Raw genomic sequence first — 19,603 nt, 5'->3', positions numbered from 1 at the left:
AAGTTTTAACCGATACAGCAGCGGACAACATGTTCATCATCCGACACTGTCTAACAATCTCTGATCTTACAACCGAAGATTGCCATTTCGGCGCACAATTTCCGAACACAGCAGCCAATCGCGGAGTAGAACCACAATTTTGGCAGTCTTTCTCACGATACGCGTACGGAACAAACCATCTGTCGTCGGTACCTCAGACCTCATTACGTCATCTTATCACAGCTGCCTTCTCAACTGTTCTAAAACGAGCTTCTTGTAGCCGAGTATGATGGCTGCAAATCCTTCTGAGATTTCCGAAAATAGGGAAGTTCTCACAGACAACAAGCAGCTTTGGAAATAAACAAATTTTGATTCAAATTTTTATAAATTTTTCCAGTTATCATCTCTCAAAAGCCATACCATTCCAATATACTCGTAATCTCTGATTCTTTTCCAAAAGTTGAATCTACTTCGTAATTTTTCATTCTCAGATTATTAATCAACTTATATAATCACAGACACAGAATTTTTTGATTAGAAAAAACTAATGTTAGCTTCATTAAATTCATGTATAACCTTATATTCTAAAATCATTAATCTTTAGTTACACTTTCTATACTAATTACATTATTCTTTAAACAGTAAATATTTTCAAAGAATCATTATTGTTCATCTCTTATGTTGTTGGTAGTCTTAACAATCAATCATTGTTGCTAGAATACTCTATATAGCAGTCCGCTATCACCCAGTTGGAGTTGAATTAATCACAAATTATATACTGCTCTTAAGCTACTCTCGACGCATGGCCGTCCATTAAATTCAACAAAATATCTGTCGAAGAGTGACAATGTTACACTGTTACTATCGGAGCATTGCCGTCCTTTCAATTAAATGAATCATTCTTTCCACTTTACACTCTTCGTCACTATTATGTCGGCACCAAGTCGTTCTGCAATCATTTATATGAACGTCTCATAAAGACGTTCACTTCACATGGTTACAAATAAAATAAACACAACCTATACATTTCACAAATACGTGGAGACGGAAGAACTTTGCGCTGACGCCTATTACCAGATCATAATGCAAGTAACCAACAACAGCACCCCACACTGATGAGTTTCTTGTCCATGATGTGGTCTTCCGTTGTGAAACTCCAGACATTCCAAAGCGGTGTTGAGTGTAACCACTGTCAGTCAGTTCTCCCATCTCCAGTCTCAGCATACAGCTCCAGTACAATTCCATGAAACAAAAAAAAATCCTTCAATTAATTTACTAATAATTTTAAACAAAATTTAAATAAACATGTTTTCATACACTATTACAATATAAATACACAATGCGTAGTGTTTTGTTTTGATTTAGAGTGTTTATACACAATGCCGTTTTGATTTAGAGTGTTTATACACAATGCCGCTGTCATACTACGACAGTGGTTCATCAGTGTTTTTATTTTGGTCACAGCTGTAGCTACCTACACCTGCGTCATCGCCCCTCACATTCTTGAAGAGCTCTATGGCTGCTCGCTCCATCTGTTGCTAGCAACCCAGTTCCCTAATGAGTCACGCCGTTAGCCGCCGTCACCTGCTATGCTCTTCAAATTTATCCGCGGAGGCTCACAACTGGACATGGGTCGAACTCTTTCATTCCCGTGAACTACTTCATTCATTTCACTCTTTGCCGTGGAGCGTTCAAATGAAGTAGTTCATTCATGAAGTACGGAAGCCTGGCGAAGCTGCCCATTTCGCCGCTGAGCCGCGGCTACGCTCGCTTCGCCTCGCTCGTACAATAAAGCTTCGTAATACTTTATAAGTTTACCAACAGATGGCCGAACTATGCAGTAACGTGCACGCAACGTTTTACGCTCTTACAGCGTCTGAGTTAAATAGAACGTGGTCGAAGGGGACAAAGGGAAGATAAACAGATAAGCCTATCACATGTAAAGAAGGTATTACATTTAATCTTGCTCGACATTTTCTCATGAAGCGTCCAAAAAATCCTTATCCGCCAAGTGAAACCTTATTTGTTGTATTCATGGACTGAAAACTAGGGCTACCAACGAAATGCAGTCAAATTTTATCTTCCTTTTAAAATTTAATCCAAAATAGAATGAGCATGTTTACCACTGTCACAAAGTCTATATACCTACGTTAAGTAATTATTCAGAAGTTTTCCTGTAGATTTTATTTTTGATGAGAATAATAACCCTCCAAATTCAAAACGTAAACTGTCACCTGTAATCATTGGTACGATTTGAGGTAAAATCCCTCTTTACTTTATTCGGAAAGCAGTTTTTGTGTCTGTTCACTCTTATACAATGGCTAGCAACTAGCGATCACGTAAAAGTAGAGAAATTTGGGGTTTCTTCGCCGATTTAGGTGATGGGAAAGCAAAGAGCAACTGTTGTTCTACGTGTATTTCATATAAAGGAGGAAATACATTTAATCTAGCGCGTCATGTTAGAGTGCTGCATCCAACAGTGTCATTGTCTGTCAGGCGCTTAGCGCCCCCTGCTCCTGCATCTTCCGATATTTCTTGGACAAATAACCCGGACAATCCGGAACCAACATCAGAAACTGCCGGAAGCGAACAGCAGTCGGTGCCAGAAAATAACAGTATCACTTCATTATCAGACAGCAGACATCAATATCACGGAACATCACCTATGTATTTTCCGAAACCTCTTTCGGACAAAAGATATCAGGAGCTAGATTTCGCACTTCTGCAGACTTGTTGTAAAGGATTATTTGCCCTTCAACATAGTGGAAAGCAAACATTTCCAAAGTTTTGTAGGCAAATTGAATTGTGCTTACGGAATGCCAGCTCGGAAGACCATTTCCAATACACTACTACAACAACAGTACGTCATGATGAGAGAAATTGTGAGAGTCAACATTAATTCTGCGGAAGCGGTTGTGCTGACAGTGGATGGGTGGACCACAACCACAAATGAGAGTAATTTGTCGGTGACAGCACACTACGTTAAAGACCTGGAGCTGGTGTCTTCCCTCCTAGAATGCTTTAAATACGACGGAAGGCATACGTCAGATAAACTCTCCAAAGAACTGCGACGTGTCACTAGGGAATGGGGCATTCAAGAAAAAGTCGTGCGTGTTGCTAGTGACAATATTGTGGCAGCTATAAGACTCACAGCCTGGAAACACATCCCCTGCTTTGCACAAACACTCAATTTAATTGTTCAGAATGGGCTTCCGCACATTCAACCCATTCTGAATGAAGTAAATAAAATTGTTGAATTTTTTTAAAGAAGTTCGCAGGCCTGCACGAAACTGAAAAAGATGCAGGAACACTTAAAAGAGCCAGTTCTGACACTAAAACAGGACACTGTTACAAGATGGAATTCAACCTATGATATGCTGCAAAGAATGATCGAGAATTCCCTAATGACAGTGATCACTCTGAATTATGTGGATCTTCCATATCTGATTGCAGAGGACATTGCAAGTGTAACACAAGCCTGTGACCTGTTGAAAGTTTTCAAAGACTGCGCTGAGAAAATGTCAAGCGAAAATGTTTTCACTGCTTGTAAAGTTATATTCCTTAGTCGCTCGTTGAAAAAATGGTGTTGCAGGTTTGTTAATAACACTGAAATTCATGTAGACGTGCAACAGATGGCCGAAAAGTTAGCTGAAGACCTAAAACGATTATTTCAAAATATAGAGGAAAATTCCATTTTCACAGAAGCAACTTCATTGGATCTCCGGTTCAAATTCATGGTTTTTCTGATAAAAATTCTGCTGAGAGGGTGAAACGAAACCTGATTAGAAACTGTGAGAAATTTGTAACGAACACATCCACTGCTACTGCAACAATCTCAAATTCAACCACTGAATCTACTTCTAGTCTCTGGCTCGAATTTGATGAAGTGTTTTCCAGGTTGCAGAGTAATCCACACCCGAGAGCTGCTGCAATAGTGGAAATGGACAAATATTTACAAGAGCCCCTGCTACAGAGACAAGGCAAAAAAACGACTGTGTATTGTTGCAACCTCCATGCCGTGTGAAAGAGTGTTCTCGAAGGCAGGACACCTTATAACTGCCAGAAGAAATCGCCTGACAGGAAAAAAGTGTAACTAATCATGTTTTTAAACGGAAATCTCTGAACATTCGCCAAATCCGTTTATGTTTATTCGTAAATATATATGTATTTTTTTTTTAATTTAATCAGGACAATCCTCAAATTGACATTTAGTGTAATTATTTCAATAATGTGTACGAGATAAATATTCCCACACGAACGATTATCTTTTAAGTGTGGATTCCACGCATGCTCCAGTTCCAGACTCACAAGGTACGCATTTTATTTTCATGTTGGCTGTGCGTGCTCACACAGCCAGCCTCTTCGTTTGTATCTTTAACATTCATTTGTCTGCAAGCGCTGCCAACGGTAGGCTACCCGTAGATGCGAAGTATAACTGCACAAATAGTCATGGGTAATGATGTCAGCACTGCAGGAAGCAGGTGACGCTGCCTTCCCCTCACCACCCAACCCATCCTAAACCTATCGTTCCCCACAAACACCGCGCGATTCGCGACAGACAGTAGAGGGAGGACTGAAGCGAAGGGAGAATGAGTGACGTAGCGCCGATGTAGTGGGAGAGGGAGAGGGGAAGAGTGTGAGTGAACTAGAAAGAAGTGTGGAGTGTGCTATCTGTGAAGAGTCTGAAGTTCAAGTTCATTGAAATTGAGTGGTTAGTTCACAATTCACAGGAGTGAACCGTCCATTTGAACGTCTCATTCACGAGCTCCCCATCACTACTCACAACTGCGATTCACAGATACACTGAGAGAAAGTTTTAGAATCTTGCTTCGAACAAAATGCACAAACATTCATTTAACAAATTATTGTTTCATCCCTCAGTAAGAAGTATCATTCCTTCTACATTTGTGTGTCATTGTTGGTACAAAAAGCACTTGTGGAACTCTATTTATTTAATGCCAGTGTATTTTCTACTGATTTTCACATACATGCATTGTGCGACTTCGTAATGTGTAGGGGTTAATCATTCCTAGATAGACATTTATTCTGCCTTATGAAAACAGTGTGTGTCTTTACTCTCTGTGCTTCATATCCCGTAGCCTTCTATTTAAACCTTGTTTAGTACTTTTATATATTTTATGAGATTTCCATGTCAGTGTTGTGTCCTACGTCGAGAAAATACCTACTCCCTTGAACTTCATAAAATAGCTGACGGAAACGACTTCACCCCATACATACTACCTACTGGCCGACGTACACATCTCCCTTTGCCTTTCATCCCTCATGCTTCATTAATGATTCACTGACCATCATGTCACCTAATTACCACGCTTCTGTTTTCTCTATATACATAATTGGCTGACTCTTCTGTCACCTAAACTATAATTCTCTGTTTACCTCGTTTTCCTCGTCGCAAATAATTGGCCGACTTTTCTGTCGCCTAATAACCATATCTCTCCATTTACAATAAACTTCTTTGGTAGGACTGTTCCTAGCCTATCAGTGTGTCATAATTAATTACCGCGGAAACCACTTCGCCGTTTCAATTCATGCTAAAGAGTAACGATATGTCTATTTTGACACAGTCTGTACATCACCTCACGACAATATTTAATGATTTACATTAATTTTGCCACCGGAATTTCTGCTATCATACGTCATCATACGCACTTACCTGGTTTAGCGTCGTCCATTTCTTCTGTGTTTAACACAACAAAAAGATGTCAAATTCCTAGCAAAATTAATTCTGTGGTCAAAAATTCACCCAGTTTGATAACTGTGTGAATGGGAATCTCTCAACACGATGTGACAAACTCTGTAAATGTGTCGCAGTACCATTACTTATCCAAAGGAAGAAGTCAAGGCAATATAGAAAATGACTTTATTATTACATGCAATCCATTATGTGCCTACACCTAAGGAGGTCTACGAGGAAGCGGAATAAGCTTACTATGTCAGTGGTTTATACAGAAAAGCGTCATTACTGAATGGCCACATTACCATCACTTTCAAATCGTCTAAAAGTGTTGAAGATTACGTTAACATAATCATGTCAAATACTAGAAAATTAAGAAATATTAAATTTGATATCAATGGTGGGATGCTTGTAACACTTGTGTTGGCTATTTTACATGAAACATGCGAACTGATGGCAACAGAAACTGAAAATTTGGGAATAAGACTAGTGCACACTGTATAAATACAATCCTGTTACAACAAGTAATAGACCTGCAAAATTAAGCATTCTTCACAGTAATGAGGCATATTCAAAGAAAACAGGTGTACAACCAAAACATAATGAAAGCTGATAAGGTTTCATTGCTGGTATAGCAACATATGCAGTCATATAAACAGACAGTGCTACGAAGCAAAGAAATATATAAGAACAAAATTTGAAGAAGATGAAACTTTCATTGTAGGTTCTTCAGCTTCTTCATGTTCTATTAACCAATATATATTGTATGTGGACTCAGGTGCCTCAGTTCACAAGATACATGTAAAGGGATATTAAGATGTATGAAGCCCTCCAATACCTACTATAACTGTTGCCAGCAAGACGCCATTTCCTGCAGAAAATGAGAGAAATATCAATTTGTTACTGAATGGTGTTAAAAACGAAAGAAATCAACTAAGAGATGTATTAGATGTAACTAAACCTTGCTGATAATTTTCTGTCAGTTAAAGCAAAGGCTGAAAACGAATACGAACTAAATTGTAGACATGACGTTTCTGATATGCACAACAGGGCAGGGGTATTAGAGTGTTCAGCGTCATTAATGAACAGCCACGCTCTGCTGCCATCGTTGTTTTACTATTAAATAAAATTACAGAAACATATAAGTCCTAAAATACTATGTAACATCGACAATACTCTCTCAGTCAGCCTATATTTATATATACTCCACACTTTCATGAGACAGTGAGAGCATATAATGATTTTCATTGTAATACCTAACAAGAAGAGAGTCATTCAAATTTCCCCATCCAGTAAGGACGTTGATGACCATGCTGTTATGCACTCCAAATCCAATACTATATTCATCACTACAATGAATTCTTAGTGTTTTCGTTATTATAACTTCATATGATTATAAGTATTATTCAAACTTAAATATACAGGTGTTCGTGTAATTCAGTAACATGTTCCAACAAAAATGTAAATTAATACCGACATCTCATCCAATTCCATTTAACAATTCATCATTGACAAGGAGGCGAGTAATTATCAACAAAGTGAACAATGAGAAGACCTCACAAACTTCTGGAATGAAAAATATTGTGGATGAACCGTTTGCAGGGATAAGCATAGCTTTGCTTCCTGCACATTGTATCAGATTTGGAGCTTATGAAGGCTTATGAAAATGTTTTCAGTGGAAAGGATTCTGCCTTTACCTACATGGAAAGTTTCGAGAAAAATGACAAGAGCGTATTTATCAGTCCATAAACAAGATAATTTTTATAGACGTCCAGTTTGAATGAGTGAAATAGGACGAAGAATAATTCACGCTTTTAAGAATGTTTTTTATGGTTTTGCATAAACGTCAAGCCAGAAAGTAACAAGGAATTATTGGATGAGCTGATGTACTTGTATAAAAAGGTGCAATGTGATCTGTCATTAAAAATGCACTCTTTGCTGTTACACTTTGATATCTTCCCCCATACAACAGTGATTAGTTTCGTGTGTGTTTTCACCTGAACTGGTCACCTATGGAGCAATGTTAAACAGAGTGACCCCATCATAACACAGATTCATTCCAGAAGTTTGTGAGGTCTTCTCATTGTTCACAATGTTTGTAATTACTCCGCCCTTACTCGATGGCGAAAAAGTATGCCTTCCAAGACACTATCACAAGCACGACATTTAATCCACTTAAACTTTTTTTCACACTTTCTTGTAAGATTTTACAGTAAATTCCATTGCATGAAAAATGAGAACCAATTAATCTTTTGGTTTTGTGAACAAAAAAAGGATTAAGGTATCATACTCTATTCATCATAATATCCAGCTTTCTGAATCTGATACAATAGTGCTTTCAAGTAAAGTAAAATTTTCAAAAGAAGAGCGAAACAGCTAAAATCGTACATATATCTTACAGTAAATCAAAGAGGATGTTATAGAAACATTTTCGTACATAGTAAATTTGCTTCCACTTCTTTTCAAACTTTCTGTAATACTGGTGAGATGTAATTCATAGAAGTTTTATCACTTGTTTTCAGTTATTACTTCTCAAGTTTCTGCTTCTTTGTGTGTATTTTCTGTGCATTTTGTTGTTGTTGGGTTTGATGTGTGTCTCATTCTTTTTCTTTTCTTGGATTTATGGTATCTCCTTTTCCAAATAGTAATTCAGTGTCTCTTCAAGGTTTCTTTCTGGTTATGGTAAATGCATTGTTTTTCTCGTTCTGTTTTAATAACAATTAACAATCACATGTAAGAAGACCAGTAGAAGTAGATAGTGGCTGACAATAATAAGATTTAGTTGATTTATGCTAAGAGCTGTGTTCTTTTGTTTTTTAAATACTTTTGATGACACAGTCACGTCAGAAATTCTCACTGCCATAAACGACTTCAACTATCCAATGGCTAATTGCAGAACGCCAATAGACGAAAAGGGGAAACAAAGACTCAATATATAGTGTATCATATCTATCAAGTAACTGTTTATGCAAAGATAAAAGATAATAGTCACAGCTGAAGACACATGCTGTATGTGGTTTGCAATGCATTCTCAACAGTTGTGGAGTCAGAAGAATTGTAGCACCAATGAGTCCCTCCACTCGTCTACAGATCTAAGTCTAAAACCATGAAATGAATGATTTTATAGTCTCACTCTTTAGAGTTTTGTGACACAGTTTTTAAACAATATTTAAAATTGAAATATTTTTAAAACAATTTCTAAATATAACCGTTCGTAAGGAGTGGCTGGAAGGATTGTGGAATGGCGGGAGTGGTTCATAGTCACTTATGAACTTCTTTTGCTTATTCTTTTTCTCCTGCTCCCGTGTCTCTATGGGGTCTGCCTTGATATATGGTTTGAGTATTGTTAGTGACAGATGGTAGCAACATGCCTTTCCTGTCGTCAATGCTCACCCTGGACGGAATATGTGTACCCCATCTGCCCTGTCTACGTCTAGTATAAACATCATGTTTCACTGTACTAATGTTTACTAAATATTTGTGCAGTGAATATCGGATGTGGAACATGGGCAGGAACCCGGTTCTTTGACGCGAGGATGTGGGAAAGTGCCGGAAAATGACATTCAGGCTGGCTGGCTCACCAGCACTCATCAGTCTGACAGGCAGGTTCCATATGGATCAGTTATAGCACCTATATGATGTGGCACATGAAAGAACGAAACTACACTACCGGGATTAAAATTGCTACACCAAGAAGAAATGCAGATGATAAACGGGTATTCTTTGGACAAATATATTATACTAGAACTGACATGTGATTACATTTTCACGCAATTTGGGTGCAGAGATCCTGAGAAATCAGTACCCAGGACAACCACCTCTGGCCGTAATAACGGCCTTGATACGCCTGGGCATTAAGTCAAACGGAACTTGGATGGCGTTTACAGGTACAGCTGCCCATGCAGCTTCAACTTCAACACGATACCACAGTTCATCAGGAATAGTGACGGCCGTATTGTGACTAGCCAGATGCTCGGCCAGCATTGGCCAGACGTTTTCAGTTGGTGAGAGATCTGGAGAATGTGCTGGCCAGGGCAGCAGTCTAACATTTTCTGTATCCAGAAAGGCCCGTACAGGACCTGCAACATGCGGTCGTGCATTATCCTGCTGAAATGTAGGGTTTCGCAGGGATCGAATGGAGGGTAGAGCCACGGGTCGTATCACATCTGAAATGTAACGTCCACTACTCAAAGTGCCGTCAATGCGAACAAGAGGTGACCGAGACGTGTAACCAATGGCACCCCATACCATCACGCCGGGTGATATGCCAGTATGGCGATGACGAATACACGCTTCCAATGTGCGTGCACCGCGATGTCGTCAAACATGGATGCGACCATCATGATGCTGTAAACAGAACCTGGTTTCATCCGAAAAAATGGCGTTTTGCCATTCGTGCACCCAGGTTCGTCGTTGAGTACACCATCGCAGGCGCTCCTGTGTGATGCAGCGTCAAGGGTAACCGCAGCTATGGTCTCCGAGCTTATAGTCCATGCTGCTGCAAACGTCGTCGAACTGTTCGTACTGATGGTTGTTGTCTTGCAAACGTTCCCATATGTTGACTCAGGGATCGAGACGTGGCTGCACGATCCGTTACAGCTATGCGGATAACATGCCTGTCATCTCGACTGCTAGTGATACGAGGCCGTTGGGATCCAGCAGGGCGCTCCCCTCCTGAACCCACCGATTCCATAGTCTGCTAACAGTCATTGGATTTCGACCAACGCGAGCAGCAATGTCGCGATAGGCTACAATCCGACCTTTATCAAAGTCGGAAACGTGATGGTATGCATTTCTCCTCCTTACACGAGGCATCACAACAACGTTTTACCAGGCAACCCCGGTTAACTGCTGTTTGTGTATGAAAAATCGGCTGGAAACTTTTCTCATGTCAGCACGTTTTAGGTGACGTCACCAGCGCCAACCTCGTGTGAATGCTCTGAAAAGCTAATCATTTGCATATCACAGCATCTTCTTCCTGTCGGTTAAATTCCGCGTCTGTAGCACGTCATCTTCGTGGTGTAGCAAAGTTAATGGCCAGTGGTGTATTACTCCTAGCCATCCTATCCAATAACTTCCTTGTTTAATCAGTGGTGTATGCAGAGTTGCGCCCCTGCATGTTCCACCATCACACTACCGGATATGCTTCGTAGGCCAGGTACGGCCACTGTCTCCCGTCGGCGGTTGTTTGTCAACAGAAGTGTCACTAAGCTAATTACCACAATGTCTGCTGCAGTTTATGCTCTTGACTCCGTATAGGGTTTTGATGCGTTCTGTCTCAGATAGTGGAAGCATTGTATGCGGCAATGCGACGCAGTCAACTTTGCGCAACCTCGATAACAACCATTACTGAGTGGTTCATATTGTCCTCGTAGCCATGAAATCAACACCCACCAACGACCTGATAGTGGAAGAATTCGTCATGCCGTTGTCTATAAGACGGCAGATGTTGTCTGATATTTTTCTTCTTACTCGATCTTCGATATCTGGCTGTGCCTCTCTTAAGGCGTTGGTTCGATTCTGGGGACTCACACAGGCACCTCATAGACGGCGAATGAACATAAATTCTTTACTAGTTCTCAGCTACGATAAATGGCTGCACCTCTTTTCACTCGTTCTAAACGAGACAAAACTCCCCACTTTCCGTTTTTCGTTTAGTCCATTGTTCGCTCCAGTCCCAGTAGTATACCTGGGGTCGGATTTCCGAACGGAAACCAACACCACTTGCGACTTGGAGCATTTTCTAAGCGTACAATGCCAGCAGTACGCTCACATCTATACGGATGGTTCTAAATCTGAAGCTGGTGCGGGATAGGGCTTTTTTAGCCCTTCTAGTGGCTCCTTCCAAATGTTTGTGCTTTCACCTGAATCTTCCATCTACACGGCGGAGCTACTGGCTATCATGAAATCTACTCATTATCGTACTCGGACATTCGAGTTCGGCCTAATCCTTACGGAATCCCAGAGTGTGCTGCAGAAATTGCAACATGCCGCGTTTGATACACGGACCAAAAAATGTGTTCTGGACATCTTGGCTGCCATAAGAGACGCGCATACCTTGGGCATTGCCATCCAATTAATCTGGGTTAAGGGATATCATGGCATTCTTCATAACTAAATTGTTGACCGCCTTGCCAAGAGAAGTATTACAGAAATACTGTTACGCCCAACGCCGATCCCCTATACAGACCTCGCATCGACGATACGGAAGGCTGCTTATCCCGCTTGGAACTGTGAGTGGCCTGTCTCACTGCACTCTAAGGGCGGCCGCCTGGCGGCTATACAGGCGAACACCTCGACCATGGTTCGCCTCGGTGCAGCTTCGTAGCTGTCATTCGCACGCTGAGACACAGGTGGCATCACGCGTGCCCATATCGCTTGAAGATTATCAAGTCTGGACTTCGCGAAAAGGATACAACGACATTAGCGAATCTTAAACACATCACATTGGCACGTTCCAAATACACGACTGCACAATCAGGCTTGTATAAGAAATTGGTGTTACCCCCTCCCCACCAGTATTCCTGTTTCACTCCACTGTTTTGATAAATATAGCTTGCTCACAGACTATCTTAAAGCTACCGGCATCCAAATTTAATTTATGACTTGCCGAGGTCTTCATTTTCAGATGACATCAGCCCAGTTCGTAATCTCGTGCGCACTTTTGTGTTTTAATTTGCGCACGGGCCTCTATTTGTAAATTAAATTTTTATTATTTCTATCTTGTGCTTTTTATGTCAGTGCTCTGCTGACACAACTGTTGATTCTATTGTGACTGCCGTTTTGGGTTTTTCTTTTACTTTAAGTACATATGACCGTGTGCTACATTTCTCGTTTTGTTACATGGTGCTATTTGCAGTTTTGTTCTTCAGCTATTGTTGTGCTTATTATATGATGTATGGTGTTTGTCCTGTCATATTTTGTCTTATACTATGAGAGCACATGCATGTTTGTTACAGTGTTGGTGTTCAGTGCTGTTGGTAATTCTACTCTAGTGTCATTGTCAACACTGCCGTCGGCTGTCCCGTGTTTGTCTGCTTTCCCTTTTCTTTTACTTTAAGAAAATTTTGTGCTAGTCTGCTTTATTGACATTATGTCTCTTTCGCATTCTATAACACTTGTTGGCTATATGATCCTTGTAACCCAAATCCAAAATAAAGAAGTAAAAAATAATAAAAAAGTCTTCTGCAACCGCCACAGCGTCTTAGAGTGCAAATCGGCCCGGTATGTGGAGAGCAGCTCTCGATGAACAGAACTGCAACCGCAGGCACTTTTTTGCGTCTGCATGGTCACGTGCCCACATGACGCCGCGCCCGTACTCTTTCGCTGATGGGTACTTGAGTCGCTGCTCAGGTCATCCAGAGCTTGTTATACAGGGTGATTCAAAAAGAATACCACAACTATAGGAATTTAAAACTCTGCAACGACAAAAGGCAGAGCTAAGCACTATCTGTCGGCGAATTAAGGGAGCTATAAAGTTTCATTTAGTTGTACATTTGTTCGCCATTTCAGCCAATAAAGTTTTTGGTCCCTTTTTCTTCGAAGGTGCTACTGTAACTGGTCTACAGTATCTGGAGCCCGCAGCTCGTGGTCGTGCGGTAGCGTTCTCGCTTCCCGTGCCCGGGTTCCCGGGTTCGATTCCCGGCGGGGTCAGGGATTTTCTCTGCCTCGTGATGGCTGGGTGTTGTGTGATGTCCTTAGGTTAGTTAGGTTTAAGTAGTTCTAAGTTCTAGGGGACTGATGACCATAGATGTTAAGTCCCATAGTGCTCAGAGCCATTTGAACCATTTTTTACAGTATCTGGAGATGTCAGAGAATTGGCTGTTCCCTCAGCTCGAACAAGAAGCACAACAATTTATATTTCAGCAGGATGGAGCGCCACCACATTGGCACTTATCTGTCCGTAACTACCTGAACGTCAACTACCAGAGGCGATGGATCGGCCGCCAGGCAGCCCGTGACAGAGCACGTCATCACTTACCTCCAAGAAGCCCTGATCTTACCCCCTGCAATTTTTTCTTATGGGGGTATGTTAAGGATATGGTGTTTCGGCCACCTCTCCCAGCCACCATTGATGATTTGAAACGAGAAATAACAGCAGCTATCCAAACTGTTACGCCTGATATGCTACAGAGAGTGTGGAACGAGTTGGAGTATCGGGTTGATATTGCTCGTGTGTCTGGAGGGTGCCATATTGAAGATCTCTGAACTTGTTTTTGAGTGAAAAAAACCTTTTTAAATACTCTTTGTAATGATGTATAACAGAAGGTTATATTATGTTTATTTCATTAAATACACATTTTTAAAGTTGTGGTATTCTTTTTGAATCACCCTGTATTCTTGCCTCCAGACATACCACCAGCTGTTTCGACTCTCCGCTACGGATCCAACGCCTGCCACTGCTGCTGCCCGTCACACACTCAGCGTGAGCTGTTGCCCCAGGCTCCACTCTGCCGGACTTGCATCTGGACTACCCGCGAGCCAGCACGTCGTGGGAAAGTGTCGTCATGACACGTGACTCCTCACTGACTGATCGTCCACGAGCTCATAGCCTCTTAGAACTGTGTCGCTGCTATTCTGTGTCACCCCCTCCTTCTTCTCACCACTACGGCTTTCATGGATTTCAGCATAGTGAGCATATGTTAGGCATCATCAAGGATCGGCATTTCAGTTGTAATCAAGTTCTGTGGAGATTCGTCCACAGAAGTTTTACTGTGTTTAGTTTACGGTTAATAAACAAACTGTCGTCATTGTAATGTGTGTATCTCAATTCCGTCTCTCGCACTACAGGTAAGGAAGGAAATAATGTATCCAGATTTAAAAAATATTTAAAATTCTTATGTTTCTAAAAATTGTTTAGCCTTACAACGTTGAACATAGTTCTGAAACAGCAACAGTACAAGAATGTGATACGCATAATACACCCAACCACTTGTAACAAAGCCGCGCAGGATTAGCCGAGCGGTCTAAGGCGCTGCAGTCACGGACTGTGCGGCTGGTCCCGGCGGAGGTTCGAGTCCTCCCTCGGGCATGGGTGTGTGTGTTTGTCCTTAGGATAATTTAGGTTAAGTAGTGTGTAAGCTTAGGGACTGATGACCTTAGCAGTTAAGTCCCATAAGCTTTCACACACATTTGAACATTTTTGAACTTGGAACAAGATTCTACTTTAACCTGGTTTTCGGACCGACTATGGGTGTCTTCATCAGAAAATTCAGTCAATTACCTAAAAGGATTACAGAACCATTAACACAGAGAGAAACCAAGATTAGATGGTTATTATACCAAACATATTTATGAGGAGACTATACATACATGTAGTAACAGACAAAAAGATTTACGAGCAAAATGCTCTCGTCATACAAAAAACTATAGGAAGGTAATATTAAAACCATATACAAATTACGTACAATAGAACTGACATAAAACTGGTAATTGTCAGCAAAATTACAGCTACATGGCGTAGCAGAACCATGGAGCTGTTCCTACTCCTTTATCTGATGAAAGTCTCGATATTGAGAGTAATTTGATTAAAACTACACTAAACTCTCGCTAATCCGACCCTCAGTACTCCAGCCTCTCAGTAATCCGGCCCAGGTCCACATCCAACCTCTAGTCCCTCAAGCAGAAATGACGCACACAATAGTGAATTCTTGCGTGCAGCAATGTAGTTAGTTAACTAAAATGTTAAACAATGATATACATGTTTAAAACTGTGGCTTTCTTTACGGTTCGGTATCATGGCTTCTAAAAGGAAACAATTTATGCTAGACTTCAAAGAGAAACTGGAAATTAGAGATAATCTGGATTAACGTTCTTCACAGAGAGTCATTGCTGCTGTGTACAATGCTCGACGAGCATCAATTTATGACCATACTTTAACAGACGAAGAGATAATCAAAAGCGGACAGGAAAGTTACGATGAAAGAGGTGAAGGACAAAGGAGGAGAGAATATGAAGCTGCAGACATCTTCCTCAAGTACATTGTGCAACAATCATAAACAAGTAGTACCGACGTAATGCGTGTGAAGCTGTTGTGTGATGCAACACACTGCCGTCGCTTATCGTCATTTCGGCAACTAAAAATTTTGGTGCTCTTCCATAGCGACAATAATGTATATGTACTCACTCATAGACTAAGTTTGTCATGAAAATGAATGTTCCTTGGGGCTCAATAAAATATAATCCTTATGTGTTTACACTAAATTTAACACTCTCCAGGCCGTCCGGTGTGGCCGAGCGGTTCTAGGGCCGTCAGTCTGGTACCGCGCGATCGCTACGGTCGCAGGTTCAAATGCTGCCCCGGGCATGGATGTGTGTGATGTCCTTAGGTTAGTTAGGTTTAAGTAGTTCTAAGTTCCAGGGGACTGATGACCTCAGATGTTAAGTCCCATAGTGCTCAGAGCCATTTGAACCAATTTTGAACGCTCTCCATAATACAGCACTTTCGCTAATCCGGCACCCATACGCACAAGGAATGGCCGGATTGGCAAGAGTTTAGTGTATTGTATTCAGTAATGGATACGATCCAACCACAATGGATAATATTTTCAAACAGAAAACCAATAACAGAGTCATCACTTTTAGCACTTCTCCTAATAATGAACATAATGAAAACATTTTTTTCTGTACCTGTAACTTACAGAATTCAACGTCTCCTCCAAAAACACACGACTGTAGTATCTTCTACTAACAATTATTTGAAAAATAATCTTGTTCATAATCAGAAACTATTTTATTCTCCCTTAGTAAACTCAGGTGTTTATAAAATCAGGTGTGACATATGTCTAGCCAATTATATAAACAAACACGATGTTAGATATGAACAACATCTCACTGTAAGAGGACAAAACTTGGTAGCATTAACGTCAAGGACATGGGGAAGAGAAATAAAGCAAAATCAGTTCAATCGAAACCATTATGGTAAAGATTTTTGGAATACAGTGATCAACAGATAATTATATTTTAACAAAAGTTCTGTCTTGATCACAACAGTTATGTCTCAATATCATAGGTGACCGGTTTCGGTTATATTTATATAACCGTCTTCAGACCCATGGCTTCCTTGGAGGATGGTAGGCGGAGCTCTCCGCTTAGCAGCTGACGAGAGCTCCGCCTACCATCCCCCATGGAAACCATGGGTCTGAAGATGGTTATATAAATATAACCGAAACCGGTCACCTATGTTATTGAGACATAAGTGTTGTGGTCAAGACTGAACTGTAGTTAAAATTTATCAACCGAAACCATTTTAATGTGCTGACACGGTACATCATACCATCACAAATCGGTACCATTACTGCTACAAAAGGGTCTCAATATGACGTCCATCAATGTCCAGAAGAGTCTGAAAGAGCAAGATTTCACTTTGCACAGCAACGAAGCATGTCCTTAGATATGCTGGCTACCTCTCTTGATATGATGCGCTTCAGATCAGCACACGTGTGATCCGCTGATAATTCGATCGTTGCTAAATGTGCAGATGAACTTCATGAGTGTTGTCTGGCAGGGCCCCATCTTGCATGAAAACTGTTGAGTTCAATGCATTTCTCTCCCGTAGGGCGCGTATGACATGCTGGTGAAGCATATGGTAGTAACGCTGACCAATCACACTGCACGTCTTTGGTCCTTGATCGTCAACCTGTAAAGAAAATTCACACTTGTCAGTTCTGTTAGTTCACCTCACCCATCAGAAAAAAATGAGCTTCGTCTGTCCATAGGACGGTCTAGGGCCAACCCTCGCCAACTTCAATCCTAGCGAGACAGTGGAGAGCGATATCAACACGTAGTGCACCCTGCGGTGCAAGCTGCTATACAGATACCATATGGGAATGGTTCGAAGCACCTTCCGTACAGTGGACCACGGGATACTCAACTGTCGTGACACAACACGCGCGCTGCCTGACGATCTGGAATTAGGCACAGCGTTGCCTCCCACGGCAACAGCTATTTCACCAACCACGTGTGGTGCAACGGGTCGTCGGCCCATTCCCGGAGCGACGCCCAGTTCTCCAGTTGATTCGAACTTATTCACCATGCTCTGCACAGCAGGTGGAGAAGGAAATCCCTTCCGTAATCATTTCAGCCGGATATATTCTCGAAATGCAGCTGCAGCGTTACTGTTGTATTGATAATAGAGCTTCACCAATAATGCCCTGCTCCTTTTGTCCAAGCTCATGTTGCCACGTCAACAAGTGTACTGCGAATCGACGGATGTGTGAGACTATGAATCACGATGACTGATCTTGGCACCTGGTGGCCATAGTTGACACTGGACGGTGGCACTGTGACGCATGGAAATCATGCACCCCATAGTCTGAACATTAATGCTGCCAGGTTTGGTACTTGTATGGTAATTAGTTTCCGTGTTAGAACCTGTTAAATAGGGAAAATTTAATTATAACTACTCATATATATATATAACAATCATCTTGGGTTGGAATATATATATATATATATGAACAGCTGAAGCTACGCAATAAAATATTTTTCTGTGGTGTAAAGACCTTACTTAGACACTCCTACAATTGTCTCCTCAGACTAGACTCAGAAATCATCTTCCTATCTCCGTTTATTTATTACATTGTAATCGTTTTCTGACAAAATGTATAGAATAACTGCCATTCCATTGTCCTCCACGAATTTCAGTTGGCGAAATACTGGCTGTCGTCTTGTGAGTTGAACATGTATTGCTATTCATAATATTTTTTATAATAAAAGCAGATGAGTTGTTCGATTATCAATACACGGCTCGAAAAGTTTCGTGTCCACGCTGCGGCAACTTCGGCGTGTGAGCCTCTTAATCTGATCCCATCTCCAGTGCCTGCTCCCTCATACAGCCCTTGCCGGCGTATAGTGTGTTACGCCATGTAGCTGTAATTTTACTGACAACTACCAATTTTATGTTGGCTTCTCCGTCTGTGATCTTATATCGTTTAAATATTACGTGCCTAATTTATATGACGAGATCATTTTGCTCTTAAATCTTTTTATCTGTTACTGCATATGAGTGCAGTCTCCTCATACATCTGATATACTAACCATCTCTTCTTGGTTTTTCTCCACTTCAATGGCTTTGAACTCTTTTTAGGTACTTCTTTGTTGGTATCGAAACCAGATTCAACTAAAATCTTGTTGGTTATATTATATGCACTAAATCTCATTGATTGTGACTATAACCTCTCTCCAAGTTGACATTTCTTTCTCTAATACAGACATGTGCAAAATGATAGAGGATTTCATTTGGCCTGTAAGGCATCGATTTCTACCTGCCATCTCGTTGACAACGTAACAACTTGCAGCATGTGTCTTTAGTTTGATTGCAATTCCTCATCAGTGCATAGAGAATTTTGTGGCAGATTCTGCAGACTATATAACGCTCGCCGCGGAATTTGAATCCGCACCAGACGGCATGGAGGTCGAAGACCCCTAGAGGTCTCTGCACCATTGAGCTGTAAGCCATGGCGGCGCGAGCCTCCTGGCCCACAATTAGTGTGAGGGCGCCACAATGGAACACGTGGCCAATAGTGGCGCCCCTGATCATGTATTTAAGCGCCTGCCTCTCGGTCAGCTTTCTAGATGGTTGGATTCCCTCCTTCAAAGGCACAAGATTCCAGAGCCTCAGCTACCCCCAGTGTGTGATCTACGTCTTCGAGGCGCTAGTTGCTGTTGCTGTTACGTTTGTTGTCTGTCTGTCTGTCTGTCTGTTGCCTGCTGCTGCTGTTGCCATCTGTCCATCTGCCTGCCTGCCTGCATGCCTGCTCGCCATCCATCGCCGCCGCTGCCTGCTGTCCGTCAGTCCGTTCTTCTCCGTCCATCACCACCGCTGCTTGCTCTCCCTCCTTACACCTCACCTCCCCTTCCCCCACTTACCCATCCCACTATCTCTTCACCTGCTGCATACCCCCACCTCTACACCCTTCCTCCAGCCTC

Source organism: Schistocerca americana, chromosome 3 (assembly GCF_021461395.2).
Source record: "Schistocerca americana isolate TAMUIC-IGC-003095 chromosome 3, iqSchAmer2.1, whole genome shotgun sequence".
In the NCBI taxonomy this organism is placed as follows: domain Eukaryota; kingdom Metazoa; phylum Arthropoda; class Insecta; order Orthoptera; family Acrididae; genus Schistocerca; species Schistocerca americana.
This window is presented reverse-complemented; position numbering follows the sequence as displayed.